The following is a 25,862-nucleotide window of genomic DNA, read 5'->3' as shown; positions in this document are numbered from 1 at the left end:
GGGAGGAGGGAGAAAGAGTTTGACAAATTCACCGTCTGATATTTATTTAGCATCAGTTATCACCAACCCCTCCCAGCAGCACCCCACCCCAACAAGTGCGGGAGAGCCTGGAGGGGAAGGAAGAGGCTTGCTGGGCTGCTTATGTTCACTCTTCAGAAGTCTGTGAAGCAAGCGAAGAGCTCTGAAATTCAGTCTGTTTACAGTGATACCATGAAGAAAATGGATTTATTTTACCCTGCCTTTTCAAATATGATCAAATAAATACATTTGCATGTCAACAAAATTTTGTAGGTCTTCCTACCATTTCTTTCTTTGTTTATTTTCCTTGCAATTTTGTTCATTTGTTATTGTTGAAGAAACTGGCTGTTTGTCCTGGGGTTTCCAACAGTTTGGATTTTGTTGATTGTGATGTTGTATAATGTGTTCCTCTGCCATTGTAAGCTGTAAATTGGTAGTTGGATTTAGAGGCTTGATAAGATTCAGGTTCAACTATTTTGTCAAGAATATTTCACACACAGTGTTTTGCACTTCTGTTAGAAGGTATAAAATGCCTGATTGTCTCTTTTTGGTGATGTAAGCAGCCATTGGTGGTCATTGCCCAGATTCATTAATTCATTAGGAGGTTGCAAATGGTGATATCCTAATTCTGTCATTCCTTATTCATTTATTAGTTGAAAAAATTCTGTAAAGAGAAAGTTCCTCTTGATTCTTTCATTACTCTGAGACCAGTTTCTTGTTTTGTTTTGTTTTTGTTGTTGTTTGTTTGTTTTTAAAGCACAATGGATTGGTTCCCTAGCATCCTCTAAAGGTGATTAATGAGTTTAGTTTTTTGGTAGCGTACTGAACTTATGGATTTAAATATACTTGATATGTTTCAATCCATTGCATTTAGCATCCCCTACTGATGCTCAAATGATCCCATCTTTAAGCTAGAGCCCAAATCCTTTGGACAGAATCCTGGTAGTTTTCCATCGCTGCTTCCTTACTACTTGGTATGACAAGATATTCCAGATTCATTTAATAAACTTCCTGCCTCACACCTGGAATCAGCCATCTTTCCAAGAGGTTTGGTTCCTTTTGGCGGGAAATAGTATTTAGAGACACAATCAGGGTTCTGGAAGTGCTCATTGCTGTTGGGTTTACCATTGTTTACAGGCTTTTCCAGTGGACAGAACTAGAAAATGAGTCTTTTAAAACACATATTATGAAGTAGTGTTGCTACCTCAGATTCATTTTCGGAACTACAGGATTTTTACTTACTGTCATTGATCTTACATTTGTGTCTGCTCTCACCAAAGCTGCAAATCCCAGTTCTCAATGACACCAATATATATACATTTTTTGTTACATACACGACAGTTTCAGAACAACAATACTAATACTACCACAATATGATTATTGAATCAATAGACACAAAAACCAGTTAGAAGACATAATGGAAGAAAAGACTATATGTCTGATAGCTAAAAACAAAATACCTCAGTGTATGTTTTAACAAGAAATGTTCAAAACCTATGTGAAGAAAATTATAAGCAGTCATGAAGATATAAAATTAACTTAGTTGGAAAGATGAACTGTGTTCATAGAAAAATGCAACATTGTAAAGATCTTAGTTATTCCTATGTTTATATAAACAATTTCATAAAATTCCAGTAAAAATGCTATCAGGTTTTTTTCCTAGAGCTAAATAAATTGATTATATAGTATGTTTGGAAGAATAAACATGCAAGAGTAGCCAGGAAACCCCTCAAGAAATTGTATAATATTAAATCATATCATAAACCTCTACCATTAAAACAGTTTGGTATTAATGTATGAATAGCTAGACAAAGTATAAAATTCAGAAATAGACCTAACTGCATGTAAAAATTTAGTTATGATAAAAGTGGCATCCTAATTAGTGAGGAAAAGATGGACTTTTTAATAAGTGGTATTAGGATAACTGGATAGCCATATGCAAAGAGATAAAATTGAAGCCATTCCTTATGCTGTATACCAGGACAAATTTTAAATGATTGGGAAATTTACAGGTAAAAGATAACATATTTAAAAAACTGGATGAATTACCCTAAAATCTGGCATGGGAATAATTCTCTAAATTACAACTGAAAATCCAAAAGTAATAGGTACAAAGTTTGACACATACAATTACATAAAAACAAGTGCTTTACATTTAATCCACAGGAGTTACATCAAGCCCATTCTGCAGATGAGAAATCTGAGATTTTTTTAAATTTATTTATTTATTTATTTATTTATTTTTGGCTGTGTTGGGTCTTCGTTTCTGTGCGAGGGCTTTCTCTAGTTGCGGCAAGCGGGGGCCACTCTTCATCGCGGTGCGCGGGCCTCTCACTATCGCGGCCTCTCTTGTTGCGGAGCACAGGCTCCAGACGCGCAGGCTCAGTAGTTGTGGCTCACGGGCCCAGTTGCTCCGCGGCATGTGGGACCTTCCCAGACCAGGGCTCGAACCCGTGTCCCCTGCATTGTCAGGCGGATTCTCAACGACTGCACCACCAGGGAAGCCCGAAATTCATTATCTTGCTGAAGTTTACAGTTAGTAAATGGCAGAGGTGGGAAATTGTAACTTATTGCACACTGAGCCACCTAGACTTCTGTTCACCCTAAGCACATTGAGAAAATCAGAATATAGACATTTTCCAGATCCCACTCATAATTGGGGAATAAAATCTTATTAATACTAGTAGGCCAGTCCCACTGTTTGATACAGACTTCATGTTGAGTTGAGAAGAGCTTTAAAAGGCATAGGAGTCTGGGGAGAAAGAGAGACTTCAGTGTATTTTGAGGTTAAACCTTAAATATAGTATGACACTTATCATGGAAATTTATGCCTCTTAGTTTTTATTCTCTGTCAGAAACTCTCCTATTACTGCAGCACCCTCATCTCATGCTTCCTCCTATCTCTCTCTATACAGTGAAACATTGTATCAACCCCAAGAATCCTGTCTTAAATATTTGGAAGTTGAAAGAATCTTCAGATCTTTTTGTTTACTATCAGCAGACAGTGTCTTGGCTAAGTTATTTTAATGGGAATAATTCAAACTGGCTGTTGGGTTTATAAAGAAAGAAGGTGCCAACTGATTGAAGGTTTCACTTCCCAGCTGGTATTTTGTGTTTGTGCAAACTAAGCAATTAGTACCAACCTTTATTTCTGCTCTTCCTATCATTTAATTTGTTTACATTTTAATTTTTCATTTCTTTCCAATGCATCTCATGCCTAGTCAACAAATACTGAATTTCTCTTTCTGTTTCTTCAAGAAACTTTTAAAGCTAATTGTGCTTTCTCTCCATTAGGAACATGGTTACTTAAAGGGGCTTGTGAGAACAATGCAATTCATTCATTCATTTCATAAAGATTTATTAAGCACCAACTAATGTATCAGGCATCGTTCTAGGTGCTGGAGATATAAGGAGGATAAGGCAGACAAATTTTTGTTCTCAAGGATCTTACCTTCTGTAGAAGGAGACAGAGGAAAAGCAGTGAACAAACACAAAGCCAGATAATATCAGAGTGATTTGTTCTGTGAATAAAACATTAAACACAGTGATGTGAGAGGGACTGGGGCAGGGAACTTCCTTAGCTTGGATGGTCAGAGAAGTCCCTGTCTAAGATTTCAGTCACATGAAAACCCAGGCAGAAAGATGTCTAGGCAGAAGGAATAAGTGCAAAGGCCCTGAGGCAAGAATGCAGGTGTGTAAGATGACAAGGAAGAACGCATGTAGCTGGAGGGGAATGAACTACACTGAACTGTAACTGACCTCCAAGTAGTTAAGGATTCGCTTATTTGTTAGTTTATTCATTTGTACTCTACCTTGTTCCAAAAAGGATTAAAATAGCTCTTTGAATGTTGCTGTTTCTTAGAGTGCTATAGGCACACTTTTTATCTGAGAAAAATGAAAGTGAGTCCTTTAGCAAGTAAAATCCAACAGATAGATCTAGGACAGAGCATAAGGACTATGGATGCAGGATGTTCACTTTTTTTTTAGAGGCTCACACACCTTGAAATGTCATTTAAGAAATTATTTTTAGAGAAGACTGTTGCACTGAATTTAATTTCAAATCAACAGACCCGTTATATTCTCTAATTTATCATGGCACATGCTATTTACCAAACTCCTGTAAAAACAAATTTCTTTTGTACACATTACAAAGAAATGTTACATAAAATTAAGCACCAAGTAATGACTTTAATTTGCGGTTAGTTAATAATACACAGATGATCACGCGGCTGTAAAGGAAGCCACTTGGGACATTAACAGATGTGCTGGCACAGAGGAATTGCAAACAGGCAGACTGTGAGCTCTGGGAATAAAGAGGACCCAAGAGATAGTGGACATTAGATGTTCTGATTCCAGTAACAGGCAGAAACCTGCTGAAGGCCTTTGCCCAGAGAAGCCTGTCTGAATGAATTTTAGGTTTCTTCATTGGCTTCTAAATTATTTTTTACTTCTTGCCCAGCAAAAAGGTTTTACGAAACTGAATGGAATTTTCCTTTAGCCTGAGCTTTGCTGAATGGCCTTGACTCAAAAGCTCTTCTTTTCAGCTTTGCAAGAAGCTATAATTGCCCCAAGTTCTATAAGCCACGTTACTTAGCTAATTTCTTGGCACTTAATGATCCCAAGCTAAGACACTCAGACTTTACATTTTTGGAAGTGAAAATAAAATAGAGCAAAGCCCTAATATTTGAAAGAAACCAATGTTACATTTCTCTGAGGTCTGCAGGCTATATAAGCAATCATATAAACAGACACACAAAAATGAAAATTCCCTATCCCATGTTGTAGCAGATGGGTTGGAAAACCAGAAGATTTGTGATTAAAATTTGTTTAAACCTTTAGGAGGGAGGAATGGAAAGTTGGTAGGAGACTGAAGTGGCTTACCTTTCTCTTACAGAACTTTTCTGATATTTTCTCAATTCCACTTCTTGCTCCCATCTAAAAGCCATGTAAAAGGGGATTTGTGCAGTGAAAGATTCATGGTGCCGAGTCTCAAGAGAGGACTTCAATGTCTTGAGAAGCAGAGACTCCTAAAAGTCATTTAAAGCTCCCAACAATTCACAGTGTGACCCTTATTTGTTATTTAATCTGTCCACGTGCCTCCTTTTCTTTGTACATGAAATGGGTATCAAAGAACTGTTGACTTCAAGATGATGTTTAGCTTTCTAAACAGGTGACAAACATCCTCAACATCTAGGTTGCAGATAACGTCGGTACCAACCTTGCTTCTCTCAGCCATCTATGGCTGGTCTCTGTTTCCCAAGGATGCTGGACTAAGTCATTCTTACCATTCTTCCTGGAACAAGATAGGAAGGAGGAAGCCTGTATGACTATGTCCAGAATAAAGGTTCACCATAGTCCTTACCAGGCTTTGGGGCAACAAGAAAATGCACTCACACAACCTGGCACACACCCCATTACGGGGCTAACGATGAGCTGAAAATAAAAGGAAACTTAAAGAAGGGAAGCCTAAGGAAGGGATTAATCAACAACTCCAGGGCAATACCATGCTGTGCTTACGTTTTTTGCAAATATTGGCTTTGAAGAATTAAACATGTGACTAAACTCTATGTCATTGTTCCTGTGAAAGAAAGTTTCTATGTGACTATTTCAGACCAAAGGCAATGCAGAACAATAGAGGCAAAAGGGGGCCCCAGCATAGTGCTGTAACTTTCCTCCCCTGTAGGGAGGGCAAGTGCTGTGCATGTGGTTACTGAACATGGTGTATCACATATAGAGAGATATATCTCCCCACACACATGTACTTTGAACTGGACGAAGGAGCGAGTTAGGAAGGGACCTCTGTTTCTTCTTCTTCTGAGTTTACAAAGCCATCATAGACTTCTCCAGAAGTAGTCTGGGACAGGGAGAGAAGTATGAACCCAGGGGAGTTGAAAATGGTCATGGGATAGGGAGAGAGAAAGTAAACAGAAGGTTCTGGAGCCCAGACAACTCAAATAGCTTGTAATACAAGTCAGAGAAGAAGGGGTGATTTCTTTGGAGACAAGGCTACATTGGTTCTGGAAACCAGGGTCCCTCACTGGGCAAGTCATGACTGTTTCAAACAAGATCATCCAGTAGCTGACCAAGAAGCCAAGTGGTAGTGCTTTGATGTGAACTATTTGTACTATATAAGACATGGATGTGTTCTTTCACATAACCTTCTTAGAGCAATCTGTCTCAGACCAAATCTTGACTTCATCCCGATGGCATGTTTACTGACCCTGTACGTTTGGATTTGGGTGCATAGTACATTAGGTGATTATTCAGCAAATATTCACTCCTGTCCCCAATTCCTGCCCCTCCATACCTTAACAGAGGAGTGTACTTTCCTGCTCCATTGATGTTGGGCTGGGTCATGGGACTTGCTTTGCCCAGTGGAATAGTAGCAGATGTGACAGAAGCAGAGACTGGAAGTGTGCTGGTACAGTTGGGCTGGCCCTTCTTGTGTTTCTGCCATGAGAAGAAAATGCCAAGGCCAGCCTGGTGATCTAAACAGGATGAGAAAATTCATGTACAGCAGATCTTGACCCAATCTGTAGCTTGAAATCAAGGCCAGCTGAACCAAGCTTGGACCAGCCAAACCCCATGTATGAGTGAGAATAAATGATTGTTCTTTAAAGCCACCGACATTGGGAGTGGTTTGTTGTATAACATTTTGCGGCTATAGCTAACTGACCCAAGCAGAACTGCTGACGAGCAGGTGAAGGAGACAAGGAATATGCATTGTATAGCGTTTACAGGGCACACTGGGTTAGTGGGATGGTGGCATCCTTGAGCCATGAGTGGTGGGGGCTAGCATATAGGGCATACGCTTGGTGCACGGTAGCACGATGATATAGCTGAACACAGATCAACGGTCAGAATGCGGTTGCTTGTGAAACAGGAGAGACTACTCTGGGTCTCCTAGTGTGTATATATATATATATATACACACACACACATACATATATACCAGTATGTACCAGTTACTATTGTGGGTACAACTTTGTATGAGTTGGTATCCATGAGAGCTCTTGTTTCTGGAACAAGGAGACAGAGTGTGCTAGTGTTGTTGTTCTTGGTGGTGGTTTCTTTGTTTGTTTGTTTTGTTTTGTTTTGCATGGCTTTGAGAGGGGCACAGAGACATGGAGAATTGAAGACATGGTCTAGCCTTTGCCTGCAACTGATTCCCTGGGCCGGGTTACCAGTTGATGGGAGAAGCTGAAGGAGCTATTTTCATGAAGGACTTTGTCATCTGGACCCCAAAGTGGCCCCTCCTGTGCACACTGAAGTGTGGCACAGAACCCGGATGAGGACCATCGCCCTTCCTGTTCTGAGGAACCCAGAGAGCTCTGGCTCCTTGCAGATTGGTCAGTGAGGGAGATGTCGCCTGTGTTACAAACGCCGTGTTCCCATCATGGGCATCATCCATTGCTGCCATTGTGAGGTTCCCTCCTGCTGTGTCATGAGTGGAGGAATAGAAGATGTTGGAGTGCTTGGGGACTTGCATGAAAGGTGTGCGAGCTAGAGGAGACACTCCTTGGGGACTCCCAGGAATATACTGGGGAGGCTTGCCAAGGAGGCTGGAGCTGGGTGAGGCTGAGAGAAAGTAATTTAAGGTAATAATGTTAATGGGACCTCATTTGAATGCACATGTTGATGGGCCACAGAGACATACCAGTTACTTTATGCATGTGCTTGAAAGGTCTAGTTGGCCCAATGCCCACTGTCAGTGAAGCTATCATGATGATGCTGGGGGGTCTTTCTTCAATGGCACATTTGCCTCAACAGACGAGCCAGCCCTACTGGAAGGAGAGCATCACCAAACTAGTGCCTCTGTGGAAATTCCACTGCATCACTTTAGGATGATAATAACACAAAGGAAAATGGAGGAGAGAAATCAAAGGATGAGTGAGAAAGGGTGGTGTGGTCGGTGGATCAGTATATTTAGCAGGTATCTCAACATGCATTCAGCTGAGGATCTACTGAGTTCTAAAATAGGAAGTAGTTCCAGACTATACCGAGAAAAGAGTTTTTCTCTCAGGTACAGACCCCCTGAATCCTCTGTATTGCTTTCTGTGTCTACATTTCAAATTCCCAATAGAATTATCATATACTGGGTTGGCCAAAAAGGTCATTCGGGTTTTTCCGTGACATCTTATGGAAAAACCCAAATGAACTTTTCGGCCAACCCAGTATTTAGAGGAGGGTATAGATGCGCTTAAACGTGTGGATATTGAATCCCAGCTGTGTCACTCACTAGCTCTATGACCTTGGACAAGGCACTTAATTTCTTCCCGTCAGTTTTATTCATTCATTCGCTCATTCGTTTGTGCATCCATCCATCAAACACTTACTGAAATCATACTGTGTGTCCAGGTACTCTGCTAGGCAGTAAAACAAAAGATACACAACCTCTAGCCACATGGAGCATAATATACTAGTGAGGGAGATGGCAAAAAAACCCCAATAAATGAACAAATAAATTTAAAAGTATGAAGAGTATTATGAGGAAAACAAACAAGGAGCTGAGATGGAGAAAAAGGTACTTGTATTAGATAAAGTAAGTAGGGAGAACCTTTTTATGGAGGTGTCATAATCTTGGGAATGTGCTTATGCATAAAATTGGGATAACGATAAAGCCTTCATTGCATCATAGTGAGAGAGGCCTAACCAGATAATGCTATTTTAACACATTTGATTTAGTGCCTGGCACACAGGAAATGTTCAACAAATATTTATTATTATTTCTTCTATCCTTAGCACATAGACTTAGTACATACTACCTGGTACATAAACTTAGCAGACAGAACTTAACACATGACTTTGTACATAGTAGGGACTCAATAAATGTGTGCTGCTGGTGGGTTATGAAAAGAATATGGTGGCATGGTGACACCCATCACTGTCCACGGTTGCTGGCAGCATCGGAAGGGCTAAAATTGCCCTCTTAGGCACGTACATGTGACAGCAAGGAATACATCAACCTCTGGACCCCCAGAGGGGGTCCCTGCAAGACAATATTGTTCCAGGCAGAAATCAAGAGTAACTTGGTGCTGATTTGTGCCACAGTTGCTTACAGTGTAAACAGAAGCCACCAGGGCTGTCCACTCAGCACTTCTTACCAGGCACAGAAAAAAAATGTTTTCCTTTTTTAAAGGAAAGATGGAAGAAGGGCATTTTTAGTGCAGGCTGCAGCTCTTTACAACATAAATTGCTCAGCCCAGGGGAACTGAAATGGATGAAGTGTATGCAAAGTCAGCTAATGAATGGAGTTTGGGTGAAAAAATGATAAAAGAAATTGCTTGATTTTATTTTTCTATCCGTAGCGATGCTTGTTTTTAAAGTGGTCAGTGATGCAGGTCTCATTGACATTGAGCATTTGGGGGAAGAAAGCAGCAGTACCTCTGTGATCGCACAGTGGGTGTAATAGGATTAAGTATAATAATTTATTTGCAAAATAAAATTTCAATTGGATACTAATTGTATGAATTTCCAGGACCCTTGTTTATTAGACAGGAGAAGGAAAGCTACCACAGTGCTGGTGCACTGGTAGAATGGGGGAGAAATTACCTTCAGCTCAAGGATGGTATGTTGGCCAGATTATTAATAGAGATGCAGCTTGGAGAGGGGGGAGAGCGCAGATTGAGTGGCGGACAGTGCCATTCTGGTCTTGGTCTGTCACTTGCAGACCTGGGCCTCATTTGTACCTCTCTGGGCTTCCTGATTGATGTGCTCAAAGAGGTTACAGGTATATTGTGATCTAGTGAACCCTCAGCACCTAAGGTCTGGGGTAACTGAGGTCCCGAGCTGGTTGTCAGTCCAGGACTCATCAAGGGCAGCCTGAGAGGCTCTGCCAGCACGCCCCACAGTACCTGTAGATGGCAGATACCATGAGCTTCTTGGCAAGGCACCGAGCTCTCCCAAGAGGTGCTCTTTACTAAATACCTCAACTGTCCGCTGCAGAGCACACTGCTGCCCACGGTGGGCAGAGGGCTGAAGAGATGCTAGAGACTTGTTCCAGGGGCCCGAGAAGACTCATGTGCAGTCCAAGCCTGGGCTGAGAGAGGAAGATGGGGAGAAGAGGGGGCCAGGTGGGACTCCTGCAAGGCATACCTCCAAAGGCAGCACTGCACCTCTTTCTTCACACATACTGGGTAGTTAGGCCCATTTAAATGTGCCCTTTTAAAAATGTCCACGCAGGTGGCCGGGCAAGGGCTCTAGCACTGAGTGAACATTCTGCATGTTCAAGCACCTTTCTTTTGAAATACTTAGAACAAAAAAGTTTGACTGGATTTGAAATCCATTTCCATTATCAAAAGACATTTTCAACATTTACATCGGTCAAAGAAAATAAAAAGGAAGAGTTCTTCAACTCTTTAAAGATAATTTCAACTGTTGTAAATTTTTGAATGGCTATAAAAAACGGCTTTAAATTTTTTATCACCACTTGTGGGAACAAAGTTTCTCATCAATGGTGACTATCAAGAATTTGAAGAGAGATCATTAAAAAGACTTGATCAGGACTTGCTTGTAGCCGTTTCAAACATAAAACTTGGTGTAAAACAGTTATGTGCATGCAAGCAAGCTCAACTTTCTCATTAAAAATTTTGGAAAAGATTTTATTTTGGGCTTTTATACAAATTCAATATTTAATATCCATCTCTAATTCTCTGTATTTTATTTTTATTATCACAGTAATACAATATAAAGAAAATGTAGTAAATATTTTCACCTAGCCCATGTAGATGTCCTCAAGTACCCTCCAGTTTATTCCAGTGTGATGAACAAGTATTATCATATTAAAAAATATCTTGGCTTCAGTCACACATCAGAACACCTGGGTGCTAATGCTGGTTTGCTGCTAACTTTCTTTGACCAAATTGCATGAACAACTTGGACCTCAGTTCTCCCATCTGTAAAATGACTGGATTAGATTAAATTACTCCTGAGTTTTAACTTGAACAGTCTATTTACTTCTATGGTCATGACAAGGATTTATTTCTTATGAGGATACATCTTAGCAATTGATCATGATTTTTGAATAACTTTAATACAAAATGGTCTGCTACAAACCAAAGAAACTTATATGCATAGTACAGATAATGGAATTGGGTACGACTTTGTTACCAAAACATTTATTAGTGAAGAAAATCTAGCCATCGCCTTGACTCCAAAGAATTCAAGGTACTATGCTAATGCCACAAGCCTATCTGCTCAAGTTAAAATTTCTTTTTTTTTTTCCCCCTTCAATATTTATTTATTTATTTATTTTGGCTGCGCTGGGTCTTAGTTGCGGCATGCAGGATCTTTTTTAGTTGCGGCATGCGGACTTTTAGTTGTGGCATGTGGACTTCTTAGTTGCGGCATGCGGGCTCTTCGTTGTGGCATGCATGTGGGATCTAGTTCCCTAACCAGGGATCGAACCCGGGCCCTCTTCATTGGGAGTGTGGAGTCTTACCCACAGGAGCACCAGGGAAGTCCCAAAGTTAAAATTTCTGCAAGCATTTCCCTTGTTCCTTTAAGTTTGGGAACACAGATCAATTTGAAGGAAGCCATTGTATCCTTTCCCTTTGCAATCAGAAGGCAATGCTGATATGGACTGTGCCCATGTTGATCACTTTTACATCCCAACAGGCCTGCCCATTGGTTTCTAGCCATCTCTTTGCACCTTTGAAAACAACTCTCCCAGATTGAGAGTGAGGCTGAGGATCTGAAAGGCAATCACTACTTTTTTTTTTTTTTTTTTAAAGGAATGCACAGTGGGCTGGGGCATTTTTATTTTTATTTTTATTTTTTTTATATTTATTTTTGGCTGTGTTGGGTCTTCGTTTCTGTGCGAGGGCTTTCTCTAGTCGTGGCAAGTGGGGGCCACTCTTCATTGCGGTGCGCGGGCCTCTATTGCAGCCTCTCTTATTGCGGAGCACAGGCTCCAGACGCGCAGGCTCAGTAGTTGTGGCTCACGGGCCTAGTTGCTCCGCGGCATGTGGGATCTTCCCAGACCAGGGCGTGAACCCGTGTGCCCTGCATTGGCAGGCAGATTCTCAACCACTGCGCCACCAGGGAAGCCCCGCAATCACTACTTTTTAATCAACTTGTTTTGAGCCAGAATCCTACCTTACCTGCCTTCTTGTTCCCAGCCTCCTGCCCCTTTACAAGCAGACATAGAATTTTTAAAAAATAAGTGAGCCAGATACATTCAACAGCCAAGAGCAGATAAAAGCTTACTGCAGACCCTAAAATCAACATACTTTAAGAAGAGGTCTGGAAAAGTATATCACTGAATATCAGAAAACTTTGAAGCATTAAAGCATCCATTTCAAAGGAAAGGGTTCAGAATACCCGAGCACGTGCTATCCAATCACACATACCATTGAATATGTAAGTGCATGACTCCTAACTGCTCACAGGCACTCTTAAAATTAGAAATATGTGCAGCCTGGAGAAGTCTGAGTAGGAGAAAAAGTTGTAGGTATGTATCGTGATGCCTTATACTCCCTCTGAGATGTGTAGCCGGTTTTTCTCGGAAGACTGAACATCAAAAGCTATGTGAAGAAATGATCTAACATTGTCAGCTCATTTGTTCTAAGGATTAGTGTCACCATCACAGAAAACAGGCACTATAGAGTGGAAGCAAGAGTTCAGGGTTTGGTCTTTGAGTGAAGAAGATAAAATAAAAGTCAGAAATTAGTACGGTCTTAAAAACAATGGAGTCTCTTGGGTTCCAGCAGGAACTCAAGTTACATAAAAGGAGCATTTAGTAAAGATGAAAGACACCATAGAAAACCATCTGTAAAATTCAAGAGCTTATATTGTGAAGCCATAGGAAGGAAATAACATTTATTAAGCACCATATATAGGGCACCGTGATAGGTGCTTTCAAATCCTTCAAGCTAAGTATAACTATAGTATCATTTCCTTTCTAATCGGTGAGGAAACTAGGACTAATAAAAAGGTTACGAAATTTGGTATAGCTCATACAGCTGGTAGATGATCAAAACCTGCTAAGCTCAGACGTGGTGTTGACTTAACACATACATGTGATGGATGTGCCTATTTTTTGGCTTAATTAAGGGGAAAGTCTCCAACATCATAATATCTTCCCTACTGGTCCCATGGAGTCCCACAGATGCAGCTATGTTCTTTAAAATCTTGAGGATTTTTAAAAAGTATTTCTGATCTAAATTCACTCAAGGTATAGGGCAACTTAAATGGTTCCCAGGCATTTATTTGAAAAGGAAGCATTTCTTTTTTTTTTTTTTTAACATCTTTATTGAAGTATAATTGCTTTACAATGGTGTGTTAGTTTCTGCTTTATAACAAAGTGAATCAGTTATACATATACATATGTTCCCATATCTCTTCCCTCTTGCGTCTCCCTCCCTCCCACCCTCCCCATCCCACCCCTCTAGGTGGTCACAAAGCACCGAGCTGATCTCCCTGTGCTATGCGGCTGGAAGCATTTCTTAATGAGCTCTACCAGGAAGCCGAGAATGAGTCCCCATAGGATTGGGGGTATCTCAGGGGAGGGGGTAACTCCTCTGGGTTATGGGGCTGATGAGGGGGCCATACCACTACAATACTTTTTTTCTACACTTTTTTTTGGCTGCATACTCTGATTCACTCTTCATATGACGATTTTGTATTATTTACTATAGAGAGAATAGAAAGATAATTGTCTTCCCTTTAACAAGATTGATCAAAATTTGATAGTTTATTAGTGATAGGTTAGAAAAGTTCTTTTAAGCTTCAAAACTTAATACTGTAAATGCCTTATCTGTGACTTTCCACTGCAGTTACATTCCAAAAACAGGAAATGCTCCAAGGAAAAAGCAAGGTTCTGAAAACAAGCTTTCTATTTCATACTGTGGCCAGGGCCAACTAGAGGCGGATTCACAGCATAGCTGGAGAAGCTGAAAACTCAAGGTCTTTTCCAAGGCTCTTGCCCACAGGAGAAAGTAGTCAACTGAACTAGGAGACAAAGAACACTGCTTCAGCCTTGGGGCATCACTGCCTTTGCCTGCGGTAGTCCTGGGGCTGCTGGTTGGGCTGGGGGGCTGAGCACAACCTCTCCATCTGCCTGGCCCCTAATGACAGCTCCTTCCAGCAGGCCACCTTGAGCAGCCAGACCCATCTCTTCCTTCAATGAGAAAGTATTCAAACCAGGCACAGCTCATTACCACTTTGATCTGGGCTTCATGGCCACCTGGTGTCCTGACCCCTTTCTCCAGGTCAGGCCTGGAGAGGAAGAAGAAGGTGAGGACCTAAGACTGTGGGTAGTAGAGAGGCTACAGTCTCCAAAAGCTATGGCCTCAGGTAAGAATGACCTCTCGGGCAAAAAAACTGATAAGGACTTTACAGATATGGCATTGCCAATAAAAGGCTGAAGCAAAAAGTCACTTTTTGAAACCATCAATAATAAATGCATTTTGATCAACCATGCTAGAGGAAAGAATGAATTACTTGTCCATCTTCTTTCTAGAAAATATTACAAAATCGTTATCATAGAAAGAGGCAATCAAAGAGTATGAAGTCAAAAAATGTAGGGGAACCAGCATTATAGAACTGTATCAGACAATAAAAATATAGTGTTATTTGACATTTGTCAGTTTTATAAAATTTCTGATTTGATACCATTTCTTTACTCATTCAAATTAATTTTCTCGTTCATACCTGATCTTGTATTCATCTTTTAAAATTCTTTTAAGAAAAAGAATTTTCATACTGTGAAAATTTCATACTGTGAAAGAGTGCCCCATAAGTTTAAGCTTCAGGTGCCACAAATGAGGATCTGTTCCTGGAACTTCTGCTGGGACACAAAAGGCCATGCCCAGTACCCCTGTGTTCTCAGGGGATATCTCTGCCGACAGGGATGTTAGGAGTCAGTGCCTAGTTCAGTTTCATGGAAAGAACAATGGACTGGAGTGGGACTTCAATTCTATTTCTGGATTAACTTTGTTCTAATTATATGCCCCTGGGAGACTGTAATGCTCTGTGACCATAGTTTCCCATTAATAAAATGGGATTCTAAATAAGAGCCCCTCCTCATCTCATAGGGATGTCCTTCCTGCGTGTAGTATTACAATATAAATGTTAAAACCTTTGTAAAAGAAGATGGCCAACAAAAAGGAAATAGCCTGGTCTCACTCCTTGCATATTCCTCTGGCTGGCAGCAAACTGAGGTTACTGGTAGCATCTTGGTAAAGCTTTACCACCTTACTATGCTGTCGCCACACCACCCTTGAGACCAATTGAAAACTGTCACTCCCTTTCTAAATTTCTAAATTCTAAATTTCCTCAAAGTGTTGTTGTTGGTTGTGGTGGTGGTGAGTTTCCTTTTTGCTTTTTCTTTTTTTATATATGGAAGAAGTGGAAACACTCATTTCCCTCCTGTTCCCATTTCTCTGTCTTTTTACCTTACTCAACCCTTCCTCTTCCACATCCTCATTAGCCTTCCACACCATCAGTAACCCAGTGTCACTGCCTCTACTCCCTGTTGGATTCTGACCTGGCTATTATCATCTTCTGGCTCTTCCAGAGGCTTGTGAAGCATCCTGGAATTGGGCTGTTATTCCATTCCCTCAGTCTGGGCAAGAGATGGTGGAAGAGTAACAGAGGGTTGACCTTGTTCAGATTTAGGGAGGGTCCCCTAGTGACGGAGCCATCAGTGCTTCATATTCCTCACTGGCCACCCAGTGGGGTCACTCAGACTCCTCTGGTCCCTGAGGCAGAAACCCCTGACCTGTATTCCCTTCCTTGCCACACCCTCACCCCACCCCAAACTACTTTTGGCTTCTGAAATGTGCAGAAAATGAGCAAATGAAAACAGAGGGAAATAATCCCTAAAGTCAATGGCTAGTCAGCCACACTTAAATATCTAAGAAAGGAGAATAACACCCTCAAAGGTGTCATCAACCAACGAGAAGGGCAATGAGTTGGTCTCATCTGGAAGTTTTCTGTGTCTCTGTAGATTTGTTTCTCAAGGTAAATCACCAGTCTGTCTAGCCACATTTGTTAACAATGCATGTAACTCTTAATGGCATCTCAAAAGCCTACTTACTCTCAATTTCACTTCTCATTCGTTTTTATGATGCTAGAAAAATTCAGATTATATAGGCTTTTTTTGTGCTGAGATGGTAATTTTATATCACTGTAGATTAATAGCATTTTTAGTGATATTTGGTATCACTCATTTGTCTCCTGTGGTCATAAAGATATATATTTTTTCTAATTTGGCTTTGCCAACAAATAAAAAATAAGAGTCTTTTTCTGTTGAATGAGCCAAAAAGTCATTCTGATCATGAACAATTATTCCCTTTTAACATACCCACAATCCACCATCTAATTGTTTTTGTTATGGCAGCAATACAGTTTCTACAAGAATGTGTATGTGCGTGCCTGCGTGCATGCATGTAGTTTGGCCTGCAGATGAATCTCTCCTTGTTGCTACTTGATCTTCATTTTGAGTTCTGATTACTGAGCCTTCAGCTTACCTGTTTAGAGCCTGTTCATGCAGGCACCTCTACTTAGGAAGACTGAAACCTCTCATTGCTTCCCCTTCCTCTCCCTTGGTCCTGGAGTTTTGCAGATATCTTGCCTTAGTGAGCATATTGATATGTCTGGAATTCTATTCGAAGAACTGGTCCTGCAGTGCTCACAAGGAGCAAGTTTCCATTCCAAGGACGGTTATTATGGAACAGAAAGGCAGTCAGACTCGGTTTAGCTATCAGCTTTTAAGACCTTCCTCCATCTGCTAAAATGTGCACTGAAAAGTTTCACATAAAATGCTGATTAGTACCTCAGTGTAGATTCATAGAACGATCCACTCTCTCTCGGTTTACATCCCACTTTCCTAACTACCTAGTCACCTGTTCTATTGGAAAATTTTAATCATCTCTCTGACATTAGCTTGGCAATTTCAGTGGCCACTTCACAATCTTTCAAAGTCTTTCTGCTCCATTTCATTCCTATTCATTTTCTGCTTGTGTTAATTATTTTTGCAGCCAGCATACATGTTTGTCAATAATGCATTACATTTTCCATGTGTCAGTTCCTCAGCCCATCAAAGAACCCGCTTTTACATTCTGAATCTATTTTCCCCTTTCCCGACTCAGCTCATTTTGCTCTGGGCCTGCCTCTACTCCTCATTCCAAATCCATCGCAAGTTGCAGGAAACTTGGCACTTGCAAAGCAGTCCCTCAGATTAATGGGGTCTAGTTCTCCACAGAGCATTAGGTTTGGGCCTGCAATGGGCTGCATGTTGTCTGAAAGCCCCATGATTTTTTCCATACCCGAGATGCCCTCACCTTCTGAGATGCCCACTTCTGGAACGTGCAGAAGACAGTTCTCCCTTCTCAAATCAAGGACCGGGACATAAATTCCCCATTAAGCTTGAGGAGCATGAAAACCACTCCTGACCCCACTAGCTCCATCCCCAGTGTGATGCCTTTGCTTAATGAAAAAAGCCTTCTCTTAATGGCCATGCAAAGAAACACCTAGCACAGTCCTAGGCATGTACCAAAGCTCTGTAAATGCATACACAATTGAATGTGTTGCAAAAGGCTTAAGACCCACAGGCTGCATTTTGGGGGTGGTGCAGGGGGAGGCGTGTGGCTCCTTTAAAAAAAAATTAGTAGTGTTCTCCCCTCTGTCCCAGTATAACCTATTCTTGGGAAGGTTCTAATGGTTGATATTTCCTTTCATGATTAATATCAAGGATACCTACAAGTTGTCATAATCCCAAGACTACCTTTATCGTTGCTTCTGAGAATTCACTGACTAGTTCCCTCTCACAGGCCAAGGAAATGCCATTTTAAGAGAACTCTCTCTGCCTCTCAGAATGAATGCCCTTTTGGTGAAGGGCACATGAAGGGAAGTTTCTTTTTTGTTTTGCTTTTGTTTCAGATTCCCTTGGGGGTTACACACATCCTGTTCTAATTCCCCCGTTCCTTGGGGAAGCACTTAGCCTGTGACGGACGGGAAGAGGAGGGGTGCAGGCCCGGAGCCCCATGGACAGAGCTGAGGCTCCTCTGCGTCTGTGCTGCCCACTTGGTCTTCTCTTTTGCCCAAGTCCGTCACTCATGTGCACCGGAATCTTCCGAGTGCCACCCACTGACCCTTGGTAAGATTCCATTTCTACTTCCCTTCACTGTGACCTTCCTTGGCCAGCTCCTTATCTTTTTAACAGCCTTCTACCATCTGGGAGTCCTTCATGCCCGTGCTGCAAGAGAATGCTGGCAATGGCTGGGCCGAGAAAACCGAAGTATGGAAAATGGGAGTGCTAGGAGGGGAGGAATACCAACTCAGACTGAAAAACAATAGGCTCCTTCATACTTTGGGATTTTAGGTCATCAGGAAATGTCTTTCACCGTTAGCCCTTTGCAAACAATCACGACAAATGATCATTTTCTGCTAATTGTCCCACAAGGAACATTGCTTTTCAAGTGTTCTTCCATGTACTCTCTGGCAGTCATGCTAATCAGCGAAGATATTGACAAAGGCCGACCAAGGAAGAAGGAGACCGGACGAGGGAGTCGCATCGTTCCGATGCCCACCTGACCCCTTGACTGCTCACACGGAAACAGAGGCTTCTCCTCTGCAGTCCGCGTCCTCTCTCTTTATTCCTAAATCTTCTTGGAAATACCTTTCTTGAACTTGAAGACCCCCTCGAGATATTATTTTCCAGGTGAAGGACTTCTGCTGGAGTCTTTAATTCACAATAACAAGAAGATGAAACATTGTTGTGCCACCTCTGGACTCAGTGCCCTTGTGTTGGAAGTTGGCACAAGACGGACACTGTGCAGCTCACCTCTTCCACTCCATGTTCAGCTCTAGTAGCTAAGTCAGGCTAAACACTGCCTCCCCTGGCCACTTGCCCAGGTAAACTGAAAGGACAATCAAAATCAAGTCGATGTTGCTAAGAGAGCTCTCTAACATGGAGCCGGGCGGCCATTGAGGAAGTGGGACTTCTGCACGTCTCAGCGTGCACAGAATCTGACGTTTTGACCACTCATTGTCCTACTCAAGATACCTATTGGATCCTTACCCTAAAATAACGTGACAGCCTATCTACTTATCAAACCCTTACCCTAAAATAACTTGTGATTCCTTAAAGGACAAGTATCTCCCGACCTGCATCAGAGTCAATCACAATTCTCGCCTGGCAACTTTAACAACCTTGTTAAAGACTTTTTCTCTTTCCCAGAATACTCTTTCAGTTTTACCTGAATCTGTGTTTTCTGAATTGCAGTTCTTAAGACCCTCAAATAAAACTCTTTGTTCTTTGCAGCCTCGATATTGATTATTGTTCGACAAAATAAAAATGAATTGTTAGTTTTATTTCGTTTACTAACTCCACAAGTCAGGGTAAGCTAAAGAAAAGTATAAGAGGAAATGTGGACAAATTCTCTGTCTTTATTTATAGGCAATATCTACAATTAATCATGCTTTAAGAAAATATTTCCTTGGAACAGTCACAGAGAAGGGTTTTGTTAAGAAAATTTGAGAGCAGGGGAATTCTACATTACACTCTGCTGAATTAAAAAAAAATCAAAGCTTCCATAAAATTCAGATAACTTTAGCCAGTGATAATCTCACCCCGTTTCCACGTGTGTAAAATGGGGATTATGAAATTACCTGTCTCGTGGGCTTCTTGGGACTACTTCATATAATTTTTAGAAGAGTACCTAGTGCTTAGTAAGTATTCTGTAAATGTTAGCAATTATTATTATTATCAACTAATAAAATTCCCAGTTGCTCTTATACTAGATGATCCATTAGGGAGAGGTTGCAAACTAATAGTCCATGAATAGGATGCCATCTGCATGAATAGATTTTTAGAAATTTTTGTTTTAGTTGCTGCATTTTAAAATTGGGAGATTTCTCACATACACAAAAGATATTTCCAATTTTGCTTTAAAATAGGAGGACCTGTGACATGGGGCCTGCATCCTGCAAGGCAGCCCTGGGCAAGAGCTGAAGGGCCCTTTCCGGGGGTGTGTATCACCTGTTTTGCAAAATCCCCACTGTGCCCTCCTGTCGTCCACTGAGCTATTTGCATTTCCCCCTCCTGTCTTACACACTACCAAGCACTTTCAGAGAGGCTCTTCTATTTTGTTTTGCACAAACTGTAAGACAGGAGGCTAGGCAATACTATCCACATTTTATAGTTGAGGAAAGCAATAAAAGGGTAGGTTAAGTGAATTGAAAAATGCTGCACAGTGAGTCTCTTGGGAGATCACCCTCTTCTCCAAAAGCATGCTGCTTCCCAAACCCCATGGACAAACTCCGTCCTCAAATTTCCTCAAAATGTTCTTTTTTTTTTTTTTTTTTTAAATTATTTATTTATTTATTTATTTATTTTTGGCTGTGTTGGGTCTTCGTTTCTGTGCGAGGGCTTCCTCTAGCTGCGGCAAGTGGGGGCCACTCTTCATCGCGGTGCGCAGGCCTCACTATCGTGGCCTTTCGTTGCGGAGCACAGGCTCCAGACGCGCAGACTCAGTAGTTGTGGCTCACGGGCCCAGCTACACTGCGGCATGTGGGATCTTCCCAGACCAGGGCTCGAACCCGTGTTCCCTGCATTAGCAGGCAGATTCTCAACCACTGCGCCACCGGGGAAGCCCCTCAAAATGTTCTTTGCTGTGATTTTTAAGCAGCAGGGTGACTTGATGTGCCAGTTTCAAACGGTAAATTCAAGTGTGACCTAAGGTGTCTGAGGAATGTCCTCTCCACTCTGCTAATAAACAGGGCAGTCTCTATTTGCATGGAGTTTGGCTCCCAAGATAATTCAGTGTCCGTGTGGCTCCGTTTCACCTCTGCTTATTTCCATTACCTTGCATATTAGTTCTGTCAAGTTGATGGGCCTGCTGTTCCCCAGGGTGGCTATTATAAATACCGGTGCTACAGTGAAATGCTTCCAGTCTTCTGGAACCTCATTTGAACTAAGCAAGTTCTCCATAATGATCATTAATGATGTATTACTTGTATATAAATGTTGGATATTAATCTTCTGTTTACTTTTTCTATGCCATCAGACTTTTTAGAGGTTCTTTGTAATGTGCTCTTAAGTGATGGCCAGGAGCAGCTTCTCCATTTGGGACTGAGTGACTTTTTTAGCTGACAATTCACAGTGGCAGGTGAAGGCTTGATCTTGGAGACCTGGCTGATAGACCCACTTCCCTTGGCAGATACGGCGACCTAGTGCTCACTCAGGTTACAAATCATCAGTGCCCAGGTACAAAACCTCACCTGAGCCTTTTTGTAGGTCTGCCAAGACTGTCTACTGGTTTATAAGTTTTATGAATTGAGTCCATGCCAATAAGTTCCTGCAAGGTGACTGAGATGAGTCTAATGACCAACCCTGGAAGGAAGGACATGGTGGGTGCTGGATGCATTCTGTTCCTTTCACATAGGAAAGATTGGACCCATGCTGTAGTGGGTCTGAGGGTTCATCTGGTCTGGATCCTTTGATAAATGTCCTTCTGCCAAGGACCAGGTTCCAAGTACTGGATGAAATCTAAGAGAGTCTCTCATGACTTGGGACAGACTCTTCTTCCTATATTGAATTAGACTGGAAGAAATGCCTGCTGTTTGGTTTAGTTTGACCTTACACCATGGGGTTGTACAGAAATAGATTAGCATCTGTGCAGGCGATGGTGAGGTGCCAGTGTCTTCTTGGCACGAGGTCATGGAGCTTGAGCTCAGGAATAAGACAGACCTGGATTTGATCCCATGCTCTGCCACCTACTACCTATGAAATTGTAAGCTTTCTTTTTTTTTTTTTTTTTTTTGAAGGGTTTTTTTTTTTTAAAGGAATTCCTTTATTTATTTATTTATTTATTTATTTGTTTATTTATTTATTTATTTATTTATGGCTGTGTTGGGTCTTCGTTTCTGCGCGAGGGCCTTCTCTAGTTGCGGCAAGCGGGGGCCACTCTTCATTGCGGTGCGCGGGCCTCTCACGATCGCGGCCTCTCTTGTTGTGGAGCACAAGCTCCAGACACGCAGGCTCAGTAGTTGTGGCTCACGGGCCCAGTTGCTCCGCGGCATGTGGGATCTTCCCAGACCAGGGCTCGAACCCGTGTCCCCTGCATTGGCAGGCAGATTCTCAACCACTGCGCCACCAGGGAAGCCCAAGCTTTCTTTTTTGGTGTGTGTGTCATAGACTGTGTATTTTTGTCCCATATTATTGGGATATAATTGACATATAACAATGTACAAGTTTAATGTGTATTTAAGGTTTCTTAAATTTTACTTAAGCCTTGGTTTTTCTCTTTGTTTAATAGGAATACTAACTACCCACGTCATAGGGTTTTTGTGAGAATTAAATGACAAAATATATATACAACACAGCCCAGAGTCTGGTACAAAGCAACTGCTCAGTACAAAGCTGTAATAATTATTCATTTATTATTAGTCTGTGAGTCCACGCTGATCTCAGCTTTAGAGTCCCCTCCTGACCTTACTCATCCTGAAGGAGAGAGGCTGTTTATTGGGCTGTCACCATGTGCCCATCCCTGCCTCGCCTGTCTTTGTGATCAGAAGTTTAATATGATAGAGGCAAAGGAGATCCTTCTGGGTTTAGTTACGAGCAGGATGAGGAAATGGCCCTGTGCCAAAACCATAAATTCGCCACAAGTCTCTTATGGTAAAAAATGCCCATTAAAACCTATTAGAGGCAGGCATGCTTATGACATGTACACTCATGTCTGAGGAAGGTATGGAAGATTGCATGGGAAAAAGGAGGCATAGGCCTGAGGCCATTAAGGTATGCCTGACATGGTCTGGGGTCATGTGGAGGTTTGTTAGGTCCATGGTTTCTCTTGACAACAATAACTGTAGTCACAGGTGGGTCAATGTAATTGCCGCTGTCCTCCTTCAAATTTTCATCATCTCTCACTTGAAGGGTATGAAAAGCTATGACTCTGCTCCCTGCCATCATTCTCTTCCTGCTCTAATTCATTCCTCCATACTGCTACAGGAATGATCTTTCTAGAACAGAGTTCCAGTCATGTCCCTTCTCTGCTCAATGGTCTTTGCTGGTGTCCATTGCTTACCCAGGTAAGTCTAGTGGGCAGAACCAAAGGATAACGCCTTAGACCTATCCATTGCCAATCCCTTAAGCCTTGGCTCCCAGGTGGAGTTGGTGGTCTTGCACTAGAGGACAGTGCTAGCAAGAGGTTGGAAAACTCAAGGAAGACTTTTCATCACTCCCTCTAAGTGTTCACCCAGTGATCTGGATTAGAGAAATCTCAAGGGGAGACACACATGAATTTCTCCCCTTGCCTGGAGATTAAATGTTTTCACAACCAAGGAAATGTTTATAGCTTCATACACCTGAAAAGCTGTTCAGTCCCTAATGTTGATTCTGGAGTCTCCCTGAAGATCCACTACAGGGGACTTGGGACTCAGATTTTAAAATTGATTCCTTTTTCCCTTTGGAACCAAGTCTTCATCTCTGCTGCCCCAGTGCCTCTAATGTCCAGCCATCTACTTTTCTTTATATGTGTGCTTGTATATCTGGTTGGAATTCTATGTAATTCCTAGGGGAGACTTCATTACATATGGCTTTTTAGTGTTCTCTGAATAGTCATTTAAATCATGTATAAATAGAATTTGAGGTTGCTCATCTTCAGAAAAACTGAGTTTTTCTTTGATAAGTAAAGCAACAACTCCTTCAAACCCAGGAGGACTTGACTCAAAGGCAAGACAGGTCACTTTGGCAGAGGTAGAAAGTACCTGTTCTTTCCCGCATGTTTTTCAATCCCCTAGTCCCCACATCAACAAACTGGAGAACTCTGCCTCCCTCCTGCGGATTTAGGAGATTTCCTGGAGGGTTACAGCAGAGATGATGGTTGTAGCAGTCTTCCTCAGGCCCTCTGACTTTGTTCCAGACAGGGCCATCGTTGTATGATATGTTCCCATTTCAATACCCCAAACCAAGAGGGAAACATTATATCCAGCCCTTCCTCAGTATTGGTCTCACAAAAAGTATAGATTGGGAAAGCATTTTTAAAAAGAAATGATTCTGTGGGACCAGATTTACCTGCCTGACACAAATCAGGAGAACTTTGGTCCCTGGTTTTGAGTAAGCCAAAGCGCCTTGGCTTCTGGTACACAGAAGACTCTGGGACTTCGCTGTACAGTAGAAACTAACATAACACTGTAAAACAACTATACCCCAATAAAAATAAAAAAATAAATAAAGATGTTCACTGTTAACAAAAAAAAGAAGACCTTGGGAGTCTGAATGTCCTCTGGCAGAGCTGACTGTTTTAGTACCAGCTACTTATTGAAAAGCTTTATTTATAAAATGTTTTGTTTTAAACATTGAATGAAAGGGAGTACTTTAATTCCATATCATGGCAAGCATTTCATAAAGAAACAGAGAATAACATTAATTTTTCTCCTTATCCAAGAAAAGGGCTTGTGAAATAGTAAAAAAGTTCTTCAACTACTTGCTAGGAATGGGAGAACTCAATGATTTGACTGCAGGATTTCCATTTGCACAACCATTAGCTTGTAGATCCAGTCAGTTAAGAGTCTAGTGGCAATCTAGTGGCAAGACGGGAATAAAGACACAGACCTACTAGAGAATGGGCTTGGGGATATGGGGAGGGGGAAGGGTAAGATGTGACAGGGTGAGAGAGTGGCATGGACATATATACACTACTAAATGTAAAATAGATAGCTAGTGGGAAGCAGTCGCATAGAACAGGGAGATCAGCTCGGTGGTTTTTGACCACCTAGAGGGGTGGGATAGGGAGGGTGGGAGGGAGGGAGACGCAAGAAGGAAGAGATATGGGAAAATATGTATATGTATAACTGATTCACTTTGTTATAAAGCAGAAACTAACACACCATTGTAAAGCAATTATACTCCAATAAAGATGTTAAAAAAAAAAAAAGAAGAGTCTAGCCAAATGGTTCCTAAGATTATTGACCGATGTCCCAAATCAATTTTTTTAATATAGGACTGTTTTGTTCCTGTCACCCCTGTTTGTCACTGGAGATATGACCTAAGAAATGCCTGTCATGAAAACTTGTACACAGCAACATATTTCTTATTAAGTTAGCAGTGTGAAAAACAAAAATAGAAGTTAGTGATTTCCTACAGCCCCCAACTGCTTTTTTCTTCCAACAGAAATGTAGCAGCACATTCCTCCAAAATGTAGACAAGGACCCTTGGGTATTTTACAAGTGAACAATGGCTGAGTCATTTAATTTAAGAAACACAGCTAGCTAAGCACTCATTTATTTGTGAAAAAAATTCAGAGGGTTTTTTATCTTGCTTGCACAAGATCCAGATATCTGAAGACTCTGTAAATCCATAAATATCCTCTGACATGATGGGCCATTACAGCGCTTAAAGACTCATTGCTGTCTGTTGGATCAAACTTGTGCTTCATGCTGAAGCCTGGGAAGAAGATTTATATGTCGACTATTCCAAATCATATATCTATTTAAAACTCACTATCTTGGGAATGAACTTTAAACTGTTTTTGCCTGCCAGTATGAAGCATTAAGTTCCCCAGCCAAGAGAGTCCTAGGAACATTTCAGTTCTCTAGGCTTACATCTGTACACACCTGCAACCAAACCTCTTCCCCTTTTCTCCTCCCCGGGGGATGGAACTCAGTCTGGTAGATAAGTCTTAGGGTCTCAGATCTACCACTTAACTCCAACTTGACCCGAGTCACATAAATCACTTAATCTTTTAGAGAGATGAGTGTTGGAATGAAGAGCCAAATGTCTTACAGAAGGTCATTAAGTTTTTGCTCATGACCAGAAGGAGAAGCAAGGTAGTGCTGCCTCATTAAATGAAACAGAAGAGAGCTTCAAGAAGCCGGGAGTAGTGAACAGTGTCATG

At 41.5% G+C, this 25,862-nt stretch overlaps 1 long non-coding RNA gene across 6 annotated transcripts in view; it reads left to right on the top strand.

Moving 5' to 3' along the window:
- LOC132368564 (uncharacterized) overlaps nucleotides 1-25,862 on the top strand; it is a 547,341-nt gene that overhangs the window by 392,971 nt on the left and 128,508 nt on the right. The window lies entirely within an intron of this gene.

Source organism: Balaenoptera ricei, chromosome 7 (genome assembly GCF_028023285.1).
Source record: "Balaenoptera ricei isolate mBalRic1 chromosome 7, mBalRic1.hap2, whole genome shotgun sequence".
Lineage (NCBI taxonomy): Eukaryota > Metazoa > Chordata > Mammalia > Artiodactyla > Balaenopteridae > Balaenoptera > Balaenoptera ricei.
This window is presented reverse-complemented; position numbering and strand designations above follow the sequence as displayed.